The sequence below is a fragment of the Blennius ocellaris genome (genome assembly GCF_963422515.1).
Source record: "Blennius ocellaris genome assembly, chromosome: 16".
Taxonomy (NCBI): domain Eukaryota; kingdom Metazoa; phylum Chordata; class Actinopteri; order Blenniiformes; family Blenniidae; genus Blennius; species Blennius ocellaris.
In genome coordinates, this window is record NC_137665.1 from 90500 (window position 1) to 110678 (window position 20179).

General features: G+C 44.8%; 1 protein-coding gene across 2 annotated transcripts in view; it reads right to left on the minus strand.

The window, feature by feature from the left end:
- Positions 1-9951, minus strand: part of fbxl16 (F-box and leucine-rich repeat protein 16) — a 32527-nt gene extending 22576 nt beyond the window's left edge. For both annotated transcript variants that reach the window (XR_013936965.1, XM_080511190.1), the window contains exon 1: positions 9632-9951. The gene's annotated coding sequence lies outside the window, so the exon portion shown is untranslated. The remainder of the gene's footprint in view (positions 1-9631) is intronic.
- Positions 9952-20179: the final 10228 nt, after the last annotated feature.

Below are 20179 nucleotides of genomic sequence, written 5' to 3' on the forward strand. Positions count from 1 at the left end.
CATGGAATTAGACAAACGTTTTGCATTCTCAATTGAAATTGCTGCAGTGAAGAAGGGCCCTTAATGTGTCCCAGGAGTTTGGAACTCACCTTCTCCCTTCTCACAATAAAATGTAAAGAAACAGGCTTTCCTGCTTTTATGAGTTTGAAGCGGAGGCCAATGGCTGTTTGTACATGTGGATACTGTATGTGTATATACATGTTGAGAACATATAGAAGTATTTAGTCTATTTAAATAGAATACATGTATCTGTATTTATTTGTTATTTTTTAAATATATTTGCATAATTATGATAGTACAGTATTATACATTTATATTATTTCTTTAAAATATGTCATTTGTTTATACCTTTTGAACAGATAATTAACCCTAATATATTAGTGCTAATGTGTATTATTTATTTATGAAGAAGGGGTGGGATTTAAGTTATACTTCCCACTACTTTTTGGACTGTTATTCAGTCACTATTTTATTAGTTATATATCTTTGTTTTATTGGTGTGCACTGTTGGTTTTGGGTTAGATTTAAATTTGAGCATTATCAAAAAAATTAAAACAGAATGAAATGAAATAACCTTAATTACTTAAGTTTGCATTTATATTTGACTTTATTAGACAAACTATTTAGTGTTTTGGTACTGAAATCCTGCTAAAATGACTATTAAATAATATTTGGCAGAATTGCCTTAGTTTATTCAAGTTGATTTTTTTTTTATGTTTCCCATTTATAAGTGTTTTTATTTACCTTTTAGTATGTTTGTTATTGGCACATGTTGGCAAAATTGCACATTTTGCCAACATGTACACAATTATACAAGTATACAATTATACATTTATATAAGTTAGGATATGTTCAGAAAAGTACTTTGGCCTAAATTGTCTTCTTTTTTTTTTCTGCTGCGACAATCTTTTAGATCAGGAAAAGGTTGAGTTGCACTGCTCAGATATGATATGATTTCCACCCCGACTCATCTCTCACACTGACCACACCCATGGATGGCGGCTCCTCTGGTGCCCCAAAACGTTCCCTGGTGAAGTGCTGTATATGGACCCACTACAAAAATGTGCTTATATTAAAAGCTCTTGACTAGGAAATAGACCCCACCACAAAACCCAACACAAACAAAAAACATTTGAACATGTGATTGTATTTTCTTCACCTCAGTTCCATATTTGCATTTTGTGGAGATCCCAGAGTTTTCAGAGAACATCAGTGATCATCATGGATATCTTGTTGTTTCTTATATCAAGTGTGTCTTTATTTGCACCAGCATGCAAAGCCAAGGTCTTGAAGAACCTGTCCGAGCATTTTGAACCTGTTACTCAATAATATTGCTAATAAAAGTTGTATTGACTGATTATCATATTTTATAGTCTATGTTCACGTTTATGTAATTACAATTTAGAAACACTCGTTACAAATATTGTGGGGGTCAAAACAATAAATGGATGAAATGAGAAAACAGAAACAACAACTGTGGTATTTAAAAAGTGACAAACTGTAAATCTCTCCACATTTCTGTCTCTGTCTCTTAGTGTGTAAATAATTAGACATTTGGTTTTGCTTTTCCTTTTTTCATTTTGCACTTACTTTTTTCAAGAGTGATTTTTTTATGTGACCCTCAACACAAGTTTTGAAAATCCCAGGCTTACATTGATACTACAACCACCTTGACTACTACTACTTATAATAACAATGATAACAACAATAATAATAGTAATAATGGTAATATCAGCCAAAACATCTGCAATAAAACAACTTTTACTGACAGGCTGCCTATTGAAGACCCGTGATATTGAGACAACTGAGCCCACAGCGCCGTCTGCCAGGATTTCCTGGGAAGCCTTGAAGGCGGTGCTGACAGGTTTTGTGATACACAATGCTGCTTATCAGGAAAAAAAGGAATTTTGTAAAACAGTGAAATTGAAGATACAATTAAAATGATTGAAACCAAACTCTCGGCCATTATTTGAATAGCAATGGCTGAGAGTTTCACGCAGCTTAAATTTCAGTATTACAGTAGTTTGTTACAGAAAGTAGAACTCTCGCTTTTCAAAATGACACAAAAATATTATGAATCTGAGGATGACACCAGCAAATTGTTGACAAAGTTGAAAACAAAGGCAGCAATCATCACTTTTTTCAGCCATCAGGATGGAGGGATGTGAACTTTAGGGCAAATTAGTGGACATCAATAGTATGTTTAGAGAATTCTAGATACAATTGTCTGCAGCTGAGCACTATCATGGGATGGAGACGTTCTTTCACGGATTGGATCTTCCCAAAGTGGCTAAATCACACAAAACTGACATAGATCGCAAATAACCAGAAAAGAAATGGTTTGGCTGATTAAAGAGCTGAAGTGGGAAAGTTCCAGGACCAGATGGCGTCACTGGCCAATTTTTTAAATGCTACATCTCACATCTCCTCGTCAGAGTTTACAATGAGGCCTCTGAAAAGGGACGTTTACCCCGTACCTCATCAAAAGCTTTAATTACTCTTATTCTTAGAAAACATAATAAAGATCCAGGCTAGCGTAGCAGCACTGTGCTAGCCAGCTTTTCATGACATGTTGCTGTTTGGAAGTATTTTACACTCAAAACTCTGCAAAGCAACATAGCAACGTGGACGTTATCAAAGCAACATAGCAACGTGGACGTTATCAAAGCAACATAGCAACGTGCAATGTTATCAAAGCAACATAGCAACGTGGACGTTATCAAAGCAACATAGCAACGTGGATGTTATCAAAGCAACATAGCAACGTGGACGTTATCAAAGCAACATGCCAACGTGCAATGTGAGCAAAGCAACATAGCAACGTGGACATTATCAAAGCAACATAGCAACGTGCATGCTAGCAAAGCAACATGCCAACGTGCAATGTTAGCAAAGCAACATAGCAACGTGGACATTATCAAAGCAACATAGCAACGTGGACGTTATCAAAGCAACATAGCAACGTGCAATGTTAGCAAAGCAACATAGCAACATGCAATGTTTTCAAAGCAACAAAGCAACGGGGAAGTTATCAAAGCAACATAGCAACATGGACGTTATCAAAGCAACATAGCAACGTGCAATGTTAGCAAAGCAATATAGCAACATGCAATGTTATCAAAGCAACATAGCAACATGCAATGTTAGCAAAGCAACATAGCAACGTGGATGTTAGCAAAGCAGCATAACAACGTGGACATTATCAAAGCAACATAGCAACGTGGATGTTATCAAAGCAACATAGCAACATGCAATGTTAGCAAAGCAACATAGCAACATGGATGTTAGCAAAGCAACATAACAACGTGGACATTATCAAAGCAACATAGCAACGTGGATGTTAACAAAGCAACATAGCAACATGGACGTTATCAAAGCAACATAGCAACGTGCAATGTTATCAAAGCAACATAGCAACGTGCAATGTTATCAAAGCAACATAGCAACATGCAATGTTAGCAAAGCAACATAGCAACGTGGATGTTAGCAAAGCAACATAACAACGTGGACATTATCAAAGCAACATAGCAACGTGGATGTTAACAAAGCAACATAGCAACATGGACGTTATCAAAGCAACATAGCAACGTGCAATGTTATCAAAGCAACAAAGCAACGTGGACGTTATCAAAGGAACATAGCAACATGGACGTTATCAAAGCAACATAGCAACGTGCAATGTTAGCAAAGCAACATAGCAACATGCAATGTTATCACAGCAACATAGCAATGTGGACGTTATCAAAGCAACATAGCAACGTGCAATGTTATCAAAGCAACATAGCAACGTGCAATGTTATCAAAGCAACATAGCAACGTGCAATGTTATCAAAGCAACATAGCAATGTGCAATGTTATCAAAGCAACATAGCAACGTGCAATGTTATCAAAGCAACATAGCAACGTGCAATGTTATCAAAGCAACATAGCAACGTGCAATGTTATCAAAGCAACATAGCAATGTGCAATGTTATCAAAGCAACATAGCAACGTGCAATGTTATCAAAGCAACATAGCAATGTGCAATGTTATCAAAGCAACATAGCAACGTGCAATGTTAGCAAAGCAACATAGCAACATGCAATGTTATCACAGCAACATAGCAATGTGGACGTTATCAAAGCAACATAGCAACGTGCAATGTTATCAAAGCAACATAGCAACGTGCAATGTTATCAAAGCAACATAGCAACGTGCAATGTTATCAAAGCAACATAGCAATGTGCAATGTTATCAAAGCAACATAGCAACGTGCAATGTTATCAAAGCAACATAGCAACGTGCAATGTTATCAAAGCAACATAGCAACGTGCAATGTTATCAAAGCAACATAGCAATGTGCAATGTTATCAAAGCAACATAGCAACGTGCAATGTTAGCAAAGCCGTAGTACAGCGAGGCGGCGCTCTGCAGCCAGCATGTTAAAACTCCAGTTTGGAGGAGAACGGCGCTGACTGCAGCATCAAAGCAATGAGCAGCAGCGCCCCCAGGCTGTCAGCGGGAGATTCACACCTCCATGAAGCTGCGTCCTCCTCCACGCTAAACTCCCTGAAAATAGTCCCAATGGTTGGAGTGACCCAGTGACAAAAGCCTTGTAAGAATCACTGGTGGCCCAGTTTCTATTTGATGCCTGCGGCGAGGGTTCGACTCCCGGATCAGCTCTACACCCGTTACTGTATCAAAGAGCTGCATGCAGTTTGTGCTCTTCTACTCTATTCAGGAAGGGTACTGAAACCGGCTCAGAACATTTGTTAAATTATTTGACATATTAAAACTTTTGTTTTTTTTCTAAGTAACACAATAGTTACTTTACCGAGTAATTTGCTACTTTTATAGTGGCGTAATTCTGTTGCTTTGTGGGAGAAGTTCCTGGTAAGTATAACGAGTTACTTACTAAAGTAATGTGCCCAGCACCGTCCCTAATTGAGTGACTCTAAAAAGTGGCTTATTGGAGTCAAGATATTGCAAAAGCTTCATCTGTGAAAATCTTTTATTAAGATTTTGTATTATTAAACTAGAAGGAGTTCCAAAATATCTCAAAGACTTTTGTTCAATCAGTAACAAAAACTGCTGTTTTGACTTGACTGAGACACAAAAGATTTGTTAAAACAGGAACTGTGTTTCTCTCCTATGACCTCCAACCAGAACAGCAGTAAGTCTCCACCTCGGAGTCTGGTTCTGCAGGAAGCTCCTCTTAGTCTGGTTCTGCAGGAAGCTCCTCTGAATCTGGTTCTGCAGGAAGCTCCTCTGAGTCTGGTTCTGCAGGAAGCTCCCCTGAGTCTGGTTCTACAGGAAGCTCCTCTTAGTCTGGTTCTGCAGGAAGCTCCTCTTAGTCTGGTTCTGCAGGAAGCTCCTCTGAGTCTGGTTCTGCAGGAAGCTCCTCGGAGTCTGGTTCTGCAGGAAGCTCCTCTGAGTCTGGTTCTGCAGGAAGCTCCTCTGAATCTGGTTCTGCAGGAAGATCCTCTGAGTCTGGTTCTGCAGGAAGCTCCTCTGAGTCTGGTTCTGCAGGAAGCTCCTCTGAGTCTGGTTCTGCAGGAAGATCCTCTGAGTCTGGTTCTGCAGGAAGCTCCTCTGAATCTGGTTCTGCAGGAAGATCCTCTGAGTCTGGTTCTACAGGAAGCTCCTCTGAGTCTGGTTCTGCAGGAAGCTCCTCTTAGTCTGGTTCTGCAGGAAGCTCCTCTGAGTCTGGTTCTACAGGAAGCTCCTCTTAGTCTGGTTCTGCAGGAAGCTCCTCTTAGTCTGGTTCTGCAGGAAGCTCCTCTGAGTCTGGTTCTGCAGGAAGCTCCTCTGAGTAGGGAAGAGAATTCATAGGATTTCTACGATTTCAATTCCATTTTTAATTTTGAGTGATGTGAGAGTTTGAACGATTCGTTCAAAACCCATTCAGTCATCACGTACATAAACTCAGTAACTGGCTCACTGAGTCATTGCTGCTCCAGCCTCCAGCTGCAGAGAGGAAAACCTAAAAGTCACTGTTGTGCTGCTGCTAGTTAAACTCCAACTGTATAAATATATCACATTACTCACTTTTGTCGCCCTGTGGGAAAAGCAAGCGTGCTGCTACTGCTAACAGCTGCTAAAAGTTGTATGTTTTGTTCTAAACTAAACAAAGTCGATGCTAATTCAGCTATTTGTTCTTCTTTTCTTCAAATGAGAATCGAGACGTGAATTGATAAAGAAACTAATCATTAAGCAGTATTCAAACAGATGATGTGATTTTGACTTGCCTGCTGGCCCCATTACATTTATGAATAGTTGACACAGAGAAGTAAGACATTTCAGTTGCTTTACATACTTTTCATACTACTTCAACTTCAACTTTATTTATATCACACTAAATACAACACAGTCACCTCCAGGTGCTTTTAACAGAGAAAAGAGAAAAACCCAACAGATCCACATGAGCAGCAGGTTTGTTTGAAAAACTCCCTCTAACAGGAAGAACCTTTGTAGAAACCAGAGTCAGAGGAGAGGAGAGGAGAGGAGAGGAGAGGAGAGGAGAGGAGAGGAGAGGAGAGGAGAGGAGAGGAGAGACAGAGCGATAGATTGGGGGGGATACAAACTTTGATTTGGGTAATCGTGGAGAAACAGGCCCTGGTTCGGGAGGTAGAGAGAGACAGAGAGAGGGAGAGAGGGAGAGAGAGGTAGAGAGAGAGAGACAGAGAGAGGGAGAGAGAGAGACAGAGAGGAAGAGAGGTAGAGAGAGGCAGAGAGACGCAGAGAGGGGTAGAGAGAGAGGTAGAGAGAGGTAGAGAGAGGCAGAGAGAGGCAGAGAAAGGCAGAGAGAGGCAGAGAGAGACAGAGAGAGGCAGAGAGAGGCAGAGAGAGGCAGAGAGAGGTAGAGAGAGGCAGAGAAAGGCAGAGAGAGGCAGAGAGAGGTAGAGAGAGGTAGAGAGAGGCAGAGAGAGGCAGAGAGAGGTAGAGAGAGGCAGAGAGAGGTAGAGAGAGGCAGAGAAAGGCAGAGAGAGGCAGAGAGAGGTAGAGAGAGGCAGAGAGAGGTAGAGAGAGGTAGAGAGAGGTAGAGAGAGAGGTAGAGAGAGGCAGAGAGAGAGGTAGAGAGAGGTAGAGAGAGGTAGAGAGAGGCAGAGAGAGGTAGAGAGAGGCAGAGAAAGGCAGAGAGAGGTAGAGAGAGGTAGAGAGAGGTAGAGAGAGGCAGAGAGAGGTAGAGAGAGGCAGAGAAAGGCAGAGAGAGGCAGAGAGAGGTAGAGAGAGGCAGAGAGAGGTAGAGAGAGGTAGAGAGAGGTAGAGAGAGAGGTAGAGAGAGGCAGAGAGAGAGGTAGAGAGAGGTAGAGAGAGGTAGAGAGAGGCAGAGAGAGGTAGAGAGAGGCAGAGAAAGGCAGAGAGAGGTAGAGAGAGGCAGAGAGAGGTAGAGAGAGGCAGAGAGAGGTAGAGAGAGAGGTAGAGAGAGGCAGAGAGAGGCAGAGAGAGAGGTAGAGAGAGGTAGAGAGAGGTAGAGAGAGAGGTAGAGAGAGGCAGAGAGAGGTAGAGAGAGAGGTAGAGAGAGGCAGAGAGAGGTAGAGAGAGGCAGAGAGAGGCAGAGAGAGAGGTAGAGAGAGGTAGAGAGAGGCAGAGAGAGGTAGAGAGAGAGGTAGAGAGAGGCAGAGAGAGGCAGAGAGAGGTAGAGAGAGAGGCAGAGAGAGGTAGAGAGAGGTAGAGAGAGGTAGAGAGAGGCAGAGAATCCTGAAAATGCAGATTTTACTGTATATTTCTGGAGAAAACATCAAAAACATTATTGTAATTGTTTAATTATCAATTGATATTTGATTCAACTTATTGACTGAGATTTTGTAGAATGATATTTAATTAAAAATTCCCTCTCATTGTGTCATCAGTGCTGAGATGGAGTTGGAGCAGTGTTTGCTGTGTGAAGAAATAATGAACTGGCCTGAACCCAGCAGCTGGGATTATCTGCTCTAAAGGTTACTGGAAGAAATATCATCTTTAAACCTATATATATGAAGAAAGGGGCTCATTTCATAAATAAGACATGACATTTTGAAATTTCACCATATTTTGCACGGAGCACATTAAAATGGCATAAAGTAAGACATTTATTCTTCTTTTTCACCGGATTTTTTGACTATTATGTAATATGGGGGGGGGGGTCATAGTAGTGTTTATTTACAGATTATGTATAGATTCTTATGCTGTCATTTCATTAGTGTGGCCCATTTGAGACGAGTCCAGCTTCATGTAGCTCGTGGAGCTTTCTTCTCCTTCAGGTCTCATTCACACAAAAACTATATCAAGTGAAAATGCAAAACCTTGGTTGTGGTTTGTTTGTGGTCTCCAGAGCAACGGTGCTCAGAGCTACAAAACTCAACATTTTAAAACTGTCTCCCAAGGAGGAACTTCTAGAGAACATCCAGGCTGTCAGGTCTCAGACAGTGGGAATTCTACACCAAGGCAATAGTGAACATTTCTTATGCACGTGCTCAGTCGATGCACAAGAGCAAACAGCTCTGTGGTCTCACCACTTCCAGTCCAGACTCTCACGGGACTTAGTACTTTTATTTTGACAGTCACGGTAAGAGCCAGCCTGTCCACTAGAAATGTCCGCGTTCTCTCGTTGTTAATGTTTACAGCTGCTTGTTCTCTGCTGCTTGTGTCGTTTCATTACAAAAACAGCACTAACTTGTGGCCGTAGTGTAAAAATACATTGCGTCCAGAACGTTTCCAAGCAAAAAACTATGCGTTTCCACTTGAAGCAGTGTCTGTGGGCGTCAAACCTGGGAAATGCCATTTCATTTGAAGGCTCCTTGTTTTGCATTTTGCTTTTATAGTTTCTTTCTTCACTGTAATGTTGGAGTTGGAAGTGGGCCACACAATTCCAAAAATCGTGTCTCCAGAGAGAAAAATCCCAAACAAGTTGAGATGAGCATAAGAAGAGTTGGAATGTGTGTGAAATATAAAGTATGAGGTGTTCCTGGAGTCAGGCTGCAGCAGCGCTTCAAAGAGCTGACAGAGCATCCCGGGTGGAACCGGGCCGAGCAGCAAAACACAGCGAACGAAACGTGTTTATACGCAGAACTGAACCGAAATGAGGGACATGAAACGGCGTTGCGTCACTGACAGACGCTGACGTCATGGTGTTTGTTAGCACGCATCCCGATGCGGCTGTGCTGCTCCTGACAGGCGGCACAAAGAGCCGGAGCGCACCGCCGCGCCATCCCTGCGCGTCTCCACTGCCTCCCCTCAGCCTCCCCCTCAGCCTCTCCACTGCCTCCCCTCAGCCTCTCCACTGCCTCCCCTCAGCTTCCCCTCAGCCTCTCCACTGCCTCCCCTCAGCCTCTCCACTGCCTCCCCTCAGCCTCTCCACTGCCTCCCCTCAGCCTCTCCACTGCCTCCCCTCACCTCTCCACTGCCTCCCCTCAGCCTCTCCACTGCCTCCCCCCATCCTCCCCCAATCTCCCCCAGCCTCCCACATTTCGCTTCGTCGCAGCGTGTAGATGCCGCTGCCATTTAAAGCATCCATCACAAGCACAGACACGCACACTCCTCCTCTCCTCCTCCTCCTCCTCCTCCTCTTCCTCCTCCTCCTCTCCTCCTCCTCACACTCAGCACACATCCATGGACCCCATCCTCCTCATCCGGCCCTGCTTTCCAAAAGCGTCTTTTCGTCCCCACCTACCTTTCAGATGGAGATTGTCTCGGACATTAATCCATGATTGGTGCAGCGTTTGGGCCCGACACTGGGGAAAAGACTAATAAACGTTGTCCACAAGCATGAGGGCTCTGCGTCCTAACGGAAGGCAGGAGATGCGCCCGCCGAGCCCATAAACGCAGGAGTCGCACCCCGATCCCGGCGAAAAGCGCAAAAGCAGCGAGAGCCGGTGGAACCGCGAGGAGAGAGGCCGAGCTGCGGAGGTGAAGAAGGGGAAACGAGCAGAAATAGCGCGTCTGTTGTGTTTTCCAGTGCGTTAGTCCTCCTCCATAACACTGTGGCCTCTCGATCGCGTAATTTCTCCCGCACGCGCACGCACACACACGCAGCTCCGTGTCATTTAAAGAGACAGGGGGCTGGAGCCGCTGTGTCTGTTCCTTATGTAACACCATCACTCCCGTCCACACACACACACACACACACACACACACACACACACACACACACACACACACACACACACACACACACACACACACACTCTTGTCATGTGCACCAGGACTATGCAACCTTTCCCACCGTCTCACCTGGAGCCAGACCAGCTCCCAGTGACCGACTGGAGCATCTCCGCTTGAATGAGTTACACCTCTGCTAAGCCGTGTGTGTTCTTTGTGTGTGTGTGTGTGTGTGTGGGGGGGGGGGGGGGGCAGGGCTGGTTCTAGCTTGGTGGGGGTCCGAGGCAGGATGCTGTTTGGGGGTCCTCAGGCCCTGTTTCCACGACAACGAACACGAGTGTATCCGCAGAACTTTCTTCACTTTTTTGGGGGGGGGGGGGGGGGGTCCGTTTATGCGACAGCAGTGTGTGGATGCACTGTATCTGCAAAATTTTATATATATATTTTGATATATATATTTTGTATGTCATTTCCTGGAGGTGCGCTTCCTCGCGTCACTTCCTGCACATGGTCTTTCCTGTACGTCACTTCCGCTGCTTCAACGTCCGCTGACATCATTTCTGGCACGTCAGCTTCTAGTGTGCGTCATTTCAAGATGGCTGCGCCGTAGCACCGCCATCTTGGATTTCCCCAAGATGGTGGTTAGCAAGTATGTAACGTTATACTTGTCGCCTGAATCTGCTCATGTCCCATGTTGTTTTGTCTGCGTGACTATTGACCTGTTCACATTTCAGATGTTTCATTAGTTGGAGTTGTAAACAAGGCGAAGTGACTCAAGATATGTCGCTAATTGTGGCGACACTGCTGCTGCTCTCCAGAGCTTCTGTAAATCTCCCCTGAACATTAAATGTTTGTGTCATCTGCAAAAAGAACACATTTCATTACTTTTGATATGTTGGTAATGTCATTTCTATATAGCAGATATAGTTCTGGACACAATACTGCCCCCTGGGGGACACCATAGCAACTGTCCCAGTTTCACAAAGTGTTTTCTGTCCACTCAGTGTCTGTTCAGGCAGGCCGGCACCATCCCGCTCTGACTTAGTGCTTCATGTGTCACGGCTTATTGTGTCAAAAGCTTTTCTGAGATCAATGAATTCTCCTGCAAACTGTTTTTGATCGATAGCATTTGTAATTTCCTCAAATGATACTGCTAATGCTAGTGATGTGGAACTGTTTGATCGAAATCCATATTGACTGTCAGAAAGTTTTTTACGTTTGTCTAAGAGTTGATCTAATCTGTGTATGAATATCCATCCATCCATCCATTGACTACCGCCTATCCGGGCCGGGTCGCGGAGGCAGCAGTCTGAGCAGAGTGGCCCAGACTTCCCTCCCCCCAGGCTCTTCCTCCAGCTCCTCCGGTGGCACCCCAAGGCGTTCCCAGGCCATAGAGAGACATAGTCCCTCCAGCGTGTCCTGGGTCTGTCCTGAGGCCTCCTACCGGAGGGACATGCCCGGAACACCTCCCTACGGAGGCGTCCGGGGGGCATCCGAAATAGATGCCCGAGCCTCCTCAGCTGGCTCCTCTCGATGTGGAGGAGCAGCGGCTCTACTCCGAGCTCCTCCCTGGTGACTGAGCTCCTCACCCTATCTCTAAGGGTGACTGAGCTCCTCCCCCTATCTCTAAGGGTGACTGAGCTCCTCACCCTATCTCTAAGGGTGACTGAGCTCCTCCCCCTATCTTTAAGGGTACGCCCAGCCACCCTACGAAGGAAGCTCATTTCAGCCGCTTGTATCCGTGATCTGGTTCTTTCGGTCATGACCCATAGTTCATGACCATAGGTGAGGGTAGGAACAGGTGAGGGTAGTAACAGGTGAGGGTAGGAACAGGTGAGGGTAGTAACAGGTGAGGGTAGTAACAGGTGAGGGTAGGAACGAAGATCGACCGGTAAATCCAGAGCTTGGTCTTTTGGCTCAGCTCCTTCTTCACTACGACGGACCGATACAACGACCACATAACTGCAGACGCTGCACCGATCCACCTGTCGATCTCACGCTCCATCTTCCCCCCACTGAACAAGACCCCGAGATACTGGAACTCCTCCACCTGGGACAAGGGCACTCCACCGACCTGGAGGGGGCAAGACACCTTGTTCTGGTGGAGAACCATGGCCTCGGATTTAGAGGTGCTGATCCTCATCCCAGCTGCTTCACACTCGGCTGAGAACCATGTCAGTGCACGCTGAAGGTCCAAGTTTGATGGGGCCAACAAAACCACATCATCCGCAAATAGCAGAGATGAGATCCTGTGGTCCCCAAATTGGACCCCCTCCGGCCCCCAAACTGGACCCCCTCCGGCCCCTGGCTGTGCCTAGAAATTCTGTCCATATAAGTAATGAACAGAACCGGTGATAAAGGACACCCCTGCCGGAGGCCAACGTGCACTGGGAACAGGTCCAACTTACTGCCGGCAATGTGAACCAGACTCCTACTCCGGGAATACAAAGACCGAACAGCCCTCAACAAGGGACCCCGGACTCCGTACTCCCGGAGCACCCCCCACAGGACGTCTCGGGGGACGCGGTCGAACACCTTCTCCAGATCCACAAAACACATGTGAACTGGTTGGGCGAACTCCCATGAACCCTCAAGCACCTGGTGGAGGGTCTAGAGCTGGTCCAGTGTTCCACCATCAGGAGCACCTGGTGGAGGGTATAGAGCTAGTCCAGTGTTCCACCATCAGGAGAACCTGGTGGAGGGTCTAGAGCTGGTCCAGTGTTCCACCATCAGGAGCACCTGGTGGAGGGTCTAGAGCTGGTCCAGTGTTCCACCATCAGGAGAACCTGGTGGAGGGTATAGAGCTGGTCCAGTGTTCCACGACCAGGAGAACCTGGTGGAGGGTATAGAGCTGGTCCAGTGTTCCACCATCAGGAGAACCTGGCGGAGGGTCTAGAGCTGGTCCAGTGTTCCACCATCAGGAGAACCTGGTGGAGGGTATAGAGCTGGTCCAGTGTTCCACCATCAGGAGAACCAGGTGGAGGGTATAGAGCTGGTCCAGTGTTCCACCATCAGGAGAACCTGGTGGAGGGTATAGAGCTGGTCCAGTGTTCCACCATCAGGAGAACCTGGTGGAGGGTCTAGAGCTGGTCCAGTGTTCCACGACCAGGAGAACCTGGTGGAGGGTCTAGAGCTGGTCCAGTGTTCCACAACCAGGAGCACCTGGTGGAGGGTCTAGAGCTGGTCCAGTGTTCCACGACCAGGAGAACCTGGTGGAGGGTCTAGAGCTGGTCCAGTGTTCCACGACCTGGATGAAAACCACATAGTTCCTCTTGGATCCGAGGTTGGACTAACGGCCGGACCCTCCACTCCAGTACCCTGGAATAGACTTTCCCGGGGAGGCTGAGGAGTGTGATCCCTCTGTAGTTGGAACACACCCTCCGATCCCCCTTCTTGAAGAGAGGGACCACCACCCCGGTCTGCCAGTCCAGAGGTACTGCCCCCCCCCCCCCCCCCCCCCCCCCGCCACGCGATGTTGCAGAGACGAGTCCGCCACGACAGTCCCTGCACATCCAGAGACTTAAGGAACTCTGGGTGAATCTCATCCACTCCCGGTGCCTTGCCACCGAGGAGCTTCACAATGTATGAATAGTTTTTCTAAAATGTTGTAGGACTGGAAGCAGAGAAACTGGCCTGCAGGACGGGAAGTGGAGTTGATTAAACAGCGGTACTACTTGAACTATTTCACTTTATTTGGAAATCTACCGGTTTGGAATGATAAACTACAGATGTATGTTAGTGGCTCTGAAATGCACTCACTGATCATTTGAACAGTTTTCATGTCTATTATTATCAATTAGTAGATGTTTTGTAATTCGTTTTATTTACAAAATCTGTTATTTCTTTCTCTTCCACTGCTGTGAAGGACATGGAGCCGGGGTTCCTGCCGAGAACATGATCGCTCCATTCTTCAGGGAGTTCAGGTCCAATATTTACAAAGAAGTTGTTAAAGCTGGCCACAATTTGGGGATAATTAGTTTTAGTACTGGGGATCATTTTGATGTCTAGAATAATTTGTTATCAAACTATTTAATGTGTCCTAAATTCTTTTCATATTATTTTTTTTATTATTTAATATTTTACTATAATATACATTTTTACGTACCCGTATAATTTTAGTTAACTTATTCTTATACTTTTTATATTTATCTTCTGCTTCCTGAGTTCTTTGTTTGATAAACTGTCTTTAAAGTGTATTCTTCTTTTTACAGACATTCGGTCGTCCTCCTGTCATCCATGGTTGATCTGTATGTTTCCTACTAGTTTGTTTGATTGGACAATTGTTGTTATATATAGATATGGATATGTCTAAGAATGTACTGAATGCTTTGTTTCTATATCTTTTTCTTTGTAAGCAGTTTCCCAGTTTGGTGCCATCCAGTCATTTTTAATGCTTTAATGGTTTCTTCTGTCATCACTGTAAACACTGGCAGCTGATCGCTGATGTCGTTGATCAATACTCCATCACTGTATTGTTTTCTATATGAAGATGTCGTCAGTTAATGTGGAACTGTGGGATGTTATTACATGACATACAGCCCATACTGTACATAGTACTGATACATTCACCTGCTGCTCTGTGCTTGTTTGGCTTCAGCAGATCAATGTTGAAATCACCACAGATAAAGTCACTTTGATAGATAGATAGATAGATAGATAAATACTTTGTGATTGACTTTAGAGAACATTTCCTCCACAGTCCTGGAATGTTGGAGCCTGATGCTCTATATGTAGCTAATAAGCACATTTTTCATTTTTTCTTTACAGATTTCTATTGCAATGCCTTCTAATAAGTTACCAGTAGCAGTTGTCATATTCTCTACTATCTTATAATTCAAGTCATTTTGTACATATATAGCTACTCCTCCACCCTTGTTCTTCCTATTTATGTAATTAAATTCATAACCCTCTAATTGAAAATCCATTCCTTTATCATTATCAATCCATGTTTCAGATATTGTGATTATTGTGAATGGTTTCATGAATTTACCGAAATACTCTTTGATATTGTTGAAGTTTGCAAAGAGGCTTTTACTATTGGAATTAATTATAGACAATCTGCCATCTGTGTTTAATTTCTGATTGTATTGTCCATCTGTGTAGTAACAACAAGCGTCATTGATGTTGAAAAAGTCAATGTTACTTTCCATGTCCAGTAGTTTGTGATCTGTGTAATGACACTACTTAAACTACACCCCCTGATTAAAACAATAGAAGAGGACCTGACTCGATGGAGGACACTTCCTATATCCCCTATGGGGAGAGTAGCAACAATTAAAATGATGGTCCTGCCTAAAATGACCTACATCTTCTCAGCGATTCCAATAAAACCACCGAAAACCTTTGACACTCTGGATTCTTCTGTCCAGAAATTCTTATGGAAAAACAAACCATCTCATATAAGTTTAAAAACACTACAGAACACCAAGGTGGCTTAGAACTTCCAAACCTTTATGATCATTATCTAGCCAATAAATGACTTTACGTTGTAAAATGGCTTAATCAGAAACCCTTAGATGAAGGCTGGCGAGACGTTGAAAGAATCTTCTGTGAAGATCTTCCTTTCTTCAGTCCCGTCATCAACAAACACAACTGCTTCATCAATACAAACAATCTGACAGCTTAAAATTAAAATGTGTAAGGGGGCCATGCCACAGGGGGGGGGGGGGCACAGGGGGCGCCATACCAAACCAATTGAAATTTTTTTTACTTAAAGTTGGCATTTTTTTGTATTTGATTGCTGAGGCACTGATTAGACACCCCCCCCCCCCCCCCATCACCAGCACCACAACCACCACCTTCACCACACACACACACACACACACACACACACACACAGTCAGTCAATCATAAAGGAAGCCCCTCCTCTTCTCTCTGTTCCAGTGCTTCTCTCTTCTTGCATTATTAATGCTGTATCATGTGTTTGCTGTCTTCGTGCTACTTACAGTTTAAGCCTATATGTGCCCATGTGTGCATTCTGTATTTCTCCATTCTCAATGTAGAGCCACAAATTCACTCTGTGCTCCTGTTTTCTCCGTTGTGTACACTGATGCGTCGCTTCAACGCAAACGACTGTCTACGGATGCTTTGTGTGCATCTCTGTGTCTCATTGTGCCGGAGGGAGTGGGAGGAAGGAGGGCGGGAGGAAGGAGGCTAAAAATAGAGCCTCTCCACCCCCCTGCCTCTCTGGACTGAGAGAGAGAGAGAGAGAGAGAGAGAGAGAGAGAGAGAGAGAGAGAGAGAGAGAGAGAGAGAGAGTTGTTTTTATTTTTACAAACACTGTATTTCCATCACTTCGTCAGAGGAGCTGTGGAAGCATTACATTGAGTGTCAGACTTAAGAACATTTCAGGTTGAAAACTATGCAAAATGCAATTCTAAGAGAAATCAAATTATAAGAGAAGAACTTGGCCATTCTATTTTTATTGTTTTACTATTGTTTTCCTCCAAATGATTGCTTGCTCTTTGGAAACCTATACATGGCACAAGGGCTGGTTCTTGGAGGGTGAAAAGTAAGATCATGTCAAAAGATGAAACCATATCCATCATCTGAAAGATCTGAAGTGGATTAGTGTCATAAACGTTTGGCTGTTCTACATGGCTCCTGATTTAAAATACTGACCTTTGAACTTTTAATTTGGTGTAAATTGTAAGTCTAACTTTGCAACTAAATGAGACACAAGCATGGAATTAAGTGTTAAACAAATGCTCACCTATAGGGGGCACCATCAAACAATATACTAATCAGATTTCCCCTAATTTTCAATGCCAATTTTCAATTCTAACCAAACAGCTGTATTTCTTGGGCTCCTAGACTTTTACATTGCACATCCCCATTGATGAGAAACTGTTTGGTGGGCGGAGTCAACATGACCTGCACACCTGAGAGCATCATCATCATCATCATCACCTCCATCAAGTCTCTGGATCACTCTCCTCCTGTTGCCACTCGTCCGCTCACCCAAGTGGTATTGTGCTCGGCCAGTAAACGCCTGTGTTTCATCCTCTGCTCAGATTCAGTGTGTCTGGCACCGTTTCTCCAAACCCCGCTCATCCTCACACTGCTGTCGTAGTTGTAATCTAATGCTTACCAGCAGGCGGTGCTGCTTTTTCAGAGGACAAGTACACCATGCAGTATCAGACCCATTACCTGATACTGGTATCAGAATCCAGACATCCCGACCCACAGCTACTCTGCAGACACAAATTAAGCTTAAACCCACGACTTTAGAAGACAGACGGTGGAAAGTGGACCATTTACAGGAAGGACACATACACTCCTCACAGAAAACCTCCATAGCAGAATCAAGCCCGAGGTTCTTGTTGTGAGGTGACGTTGCTGGATGCTGCATGAACAGGCCAACCTAAGTGAGATGTTTCTGCAGGTAAGCTCCACAATGTGCTATGGCCATTCTTCCATAAGTATCAGGTTAAAACTATGATAAAAAAAAGTAAAAATCACAGTAGCTGTTGCACTTCAGGTGAGTCACCTGTCAGGGAACACTAGTAATGGCATGATTCACATGCTGCTGTGAAAACACAAAGGGACCCCTGCTGTTTACACGACCGCGAGTCTATCTGCAAAACGTTCTTCACTGTTGGGGGGTTTGTTTCCACGGCACCAGTGTGCAGATGCTCTGTATCATGAAGTTTTTAATTCGGCTCCCAAGGTAGAAAGTTTCTTTCACGTCCCTCCTGCAGACTGCTGGGGGCTCTTTAGCCTGTTACTGCTCATCTCTCCCCTCCCTTCCTCCTCCATCCCTTGTAAACAAACATGGTGATTTGACTCACGGTCAGTATTCTAGTTTTATCCTCCATGTCAGTAGTTGAGACTCTCCCCTGATAGCATCCGATGCCTCATCAGTCCATGCGGGTGTCCGGTTCCCTCCATTTTCTTCCTGTTTATAGCCTATTCTTCTCTGCACACACGTCTGTGTGGTTTCATTACAAAATCAAGCAACAGCGCCCTCACATGGCCCGGCATAGTAACTACCTTGTTGTCCCTGTGTCTGCTGCTGCAGTGAAAACACACTGCGTTTTTGTTAACGGATTTGGTGTTGTCATGTGAAACGTCGTGTAACAGGACCTGAAACAAGCTTCGGCAACTTCAAAATGAAAACACCTGGTCCAATGATTCTATTCCTCCATGTGAAAATGTTTTTGGGTTTTTTTTGCAAATGACTATTCCACCTAACCAATGAAGTGTCTGCATCATGCACCATTTAAATTCCTACACATTACATGACCTTAAACTGTAACAAAGAGATTAAGAATCCTGAGTGACAGAGCAGCGTGTTTCCCTCCAATGTTCCACCAATCCTGTCAAACTGAGCCTGAAAAATACCTCCATTCAAGATTTCTGACGTTTCTACCCTAAGCAGTGTGAATGTGAATGAAGTGTGCAGAGATGCACAAACATGGTAGCTCTGATAACAGTATGCACTGCAGTGACGGTGACTCAACCACTTACGTTGCCATGGCAACACTGCCTCTTTGCAATCAGTCTCTTAGTAATGGTGTGGTTGCTGAGGAACTAACCAGTTTGTGCAGAGGTGCATTTGTTTGTGTGCCACATCGGGTATATTCTGGCATTGGCAAATTGATGTGAGTCCAATCCTAAAATTAAAACATTTACATAAAATTGTATTTTCAGATGCAGAAATTAAATTTTATGTCTTTCAGAATCAGTACATCACATTAAAACATACCTAATTACAAACATTTTCTAAAGGCTGTGGTCATTTTGTATAAGATGTAGTATCATTAGACAACAATCAGAATTTTTGGCAGGGTCTTGCTGAGGAAAACATCATTTAAGGCTAAAAGCGATAACATAGATAAAGTTGCAGGTCAGTTTCTCAGTCCCCTTCCTGTTGGGATGCAACTATCAAGTTTAAATAAGTCTCGCTCTGACCAGAAATAGTCATAATTGTTAATAAAGCCAAGGAGTAGAGTTCTGCAGCCACTGGTGCTAAAAAGGCTGCTAAAACATTCAGTACTCCTGTCAAGGTGGGACTGGGACCAGACAGAACACATCTCTGACCCGGGCTTTCCACTGTGCAAGTCAGAGACTCCAGTTCATTGTGTTACTTAGCGGATTGCCTGGACATGGCGTCATTGGTGCCAACGTGCACCATCACAGAGTGAACAGAAGAGTGAGTGTCCATGAAAGCAGGAGTGAGTTCAATGCGGTCAGCTGTTGTTCCACCAGAGAGACAGTCGTGATTGCACCAGGGAGCTTTATGAATCTGATAATGGAATCACCAACAGTGAAGCTCTCTAGGTGCTCAAATTCAGGCTTGCCTTTGTAAATGGAAAGTTGGGATTTGAGCTTATGGCTGATTGTTGATGAGCTGAGTGACGCTATGTTTTCAGTGTGGTTTGGCACCGGGGTTGATGAGTGTGTGGGAGGAGGCTCTGGGATCGATCATCCACCTCCTCTTCATCCACCATGCACCACGCAGGTGGATGAAGAGGAAGAGATGGACTCACGTGAGCTGAAGATGGGAGAGACCGAGGGTTAGCCTCCAGTTGTGGGTGTTTAGTCGGGGACGCCCTGGGGGACCTGTCCTTGGGGGTGGTGAGGTCGTGTAGGAGCGCACAGACGAGTCCCAGCTGGCAGGTGTCGGGTGCTTTCTGATGACATGCTGGGCGCACACTGGAAGTGGAGCTGGTGAGAGGACAGGATCCTGTTGAATCTCAGCCAGCGGCGTGAAAAAGCTTGTGAGGGGAACGTCATCTCCGCTGGCCCCAAAGGGATTGTAGCGAGGAAGGGAGTGTCGCTTGTGGCCTTTCACTACGGATACTGAGCAAGAGGGGCCAGGCGAGGGCCAGTTGGACGTAGCCGCTGTTTCTGGGGATTAGCATCACTTGCCACCTGCCAGCTCAAGACAAGTTAGCCGGGAACAAAGAACCGACTGCTGCTGAAGAAGATCCTCGATGAGCCGTTCACTTGACAGTAGTTCATTCTGAAGCTCTGCGGCATCCACCATAGAAGGCTGCTCCGTAGCAGATTCCGCTGTTCCGCTGTCAGCTGAATATTGATGTCATGTTGATGAACAGACACCCAGTGCTGTAAATATGCCAGATTTAGCTCAGAGCTAATTCCATCTGCAGTCACA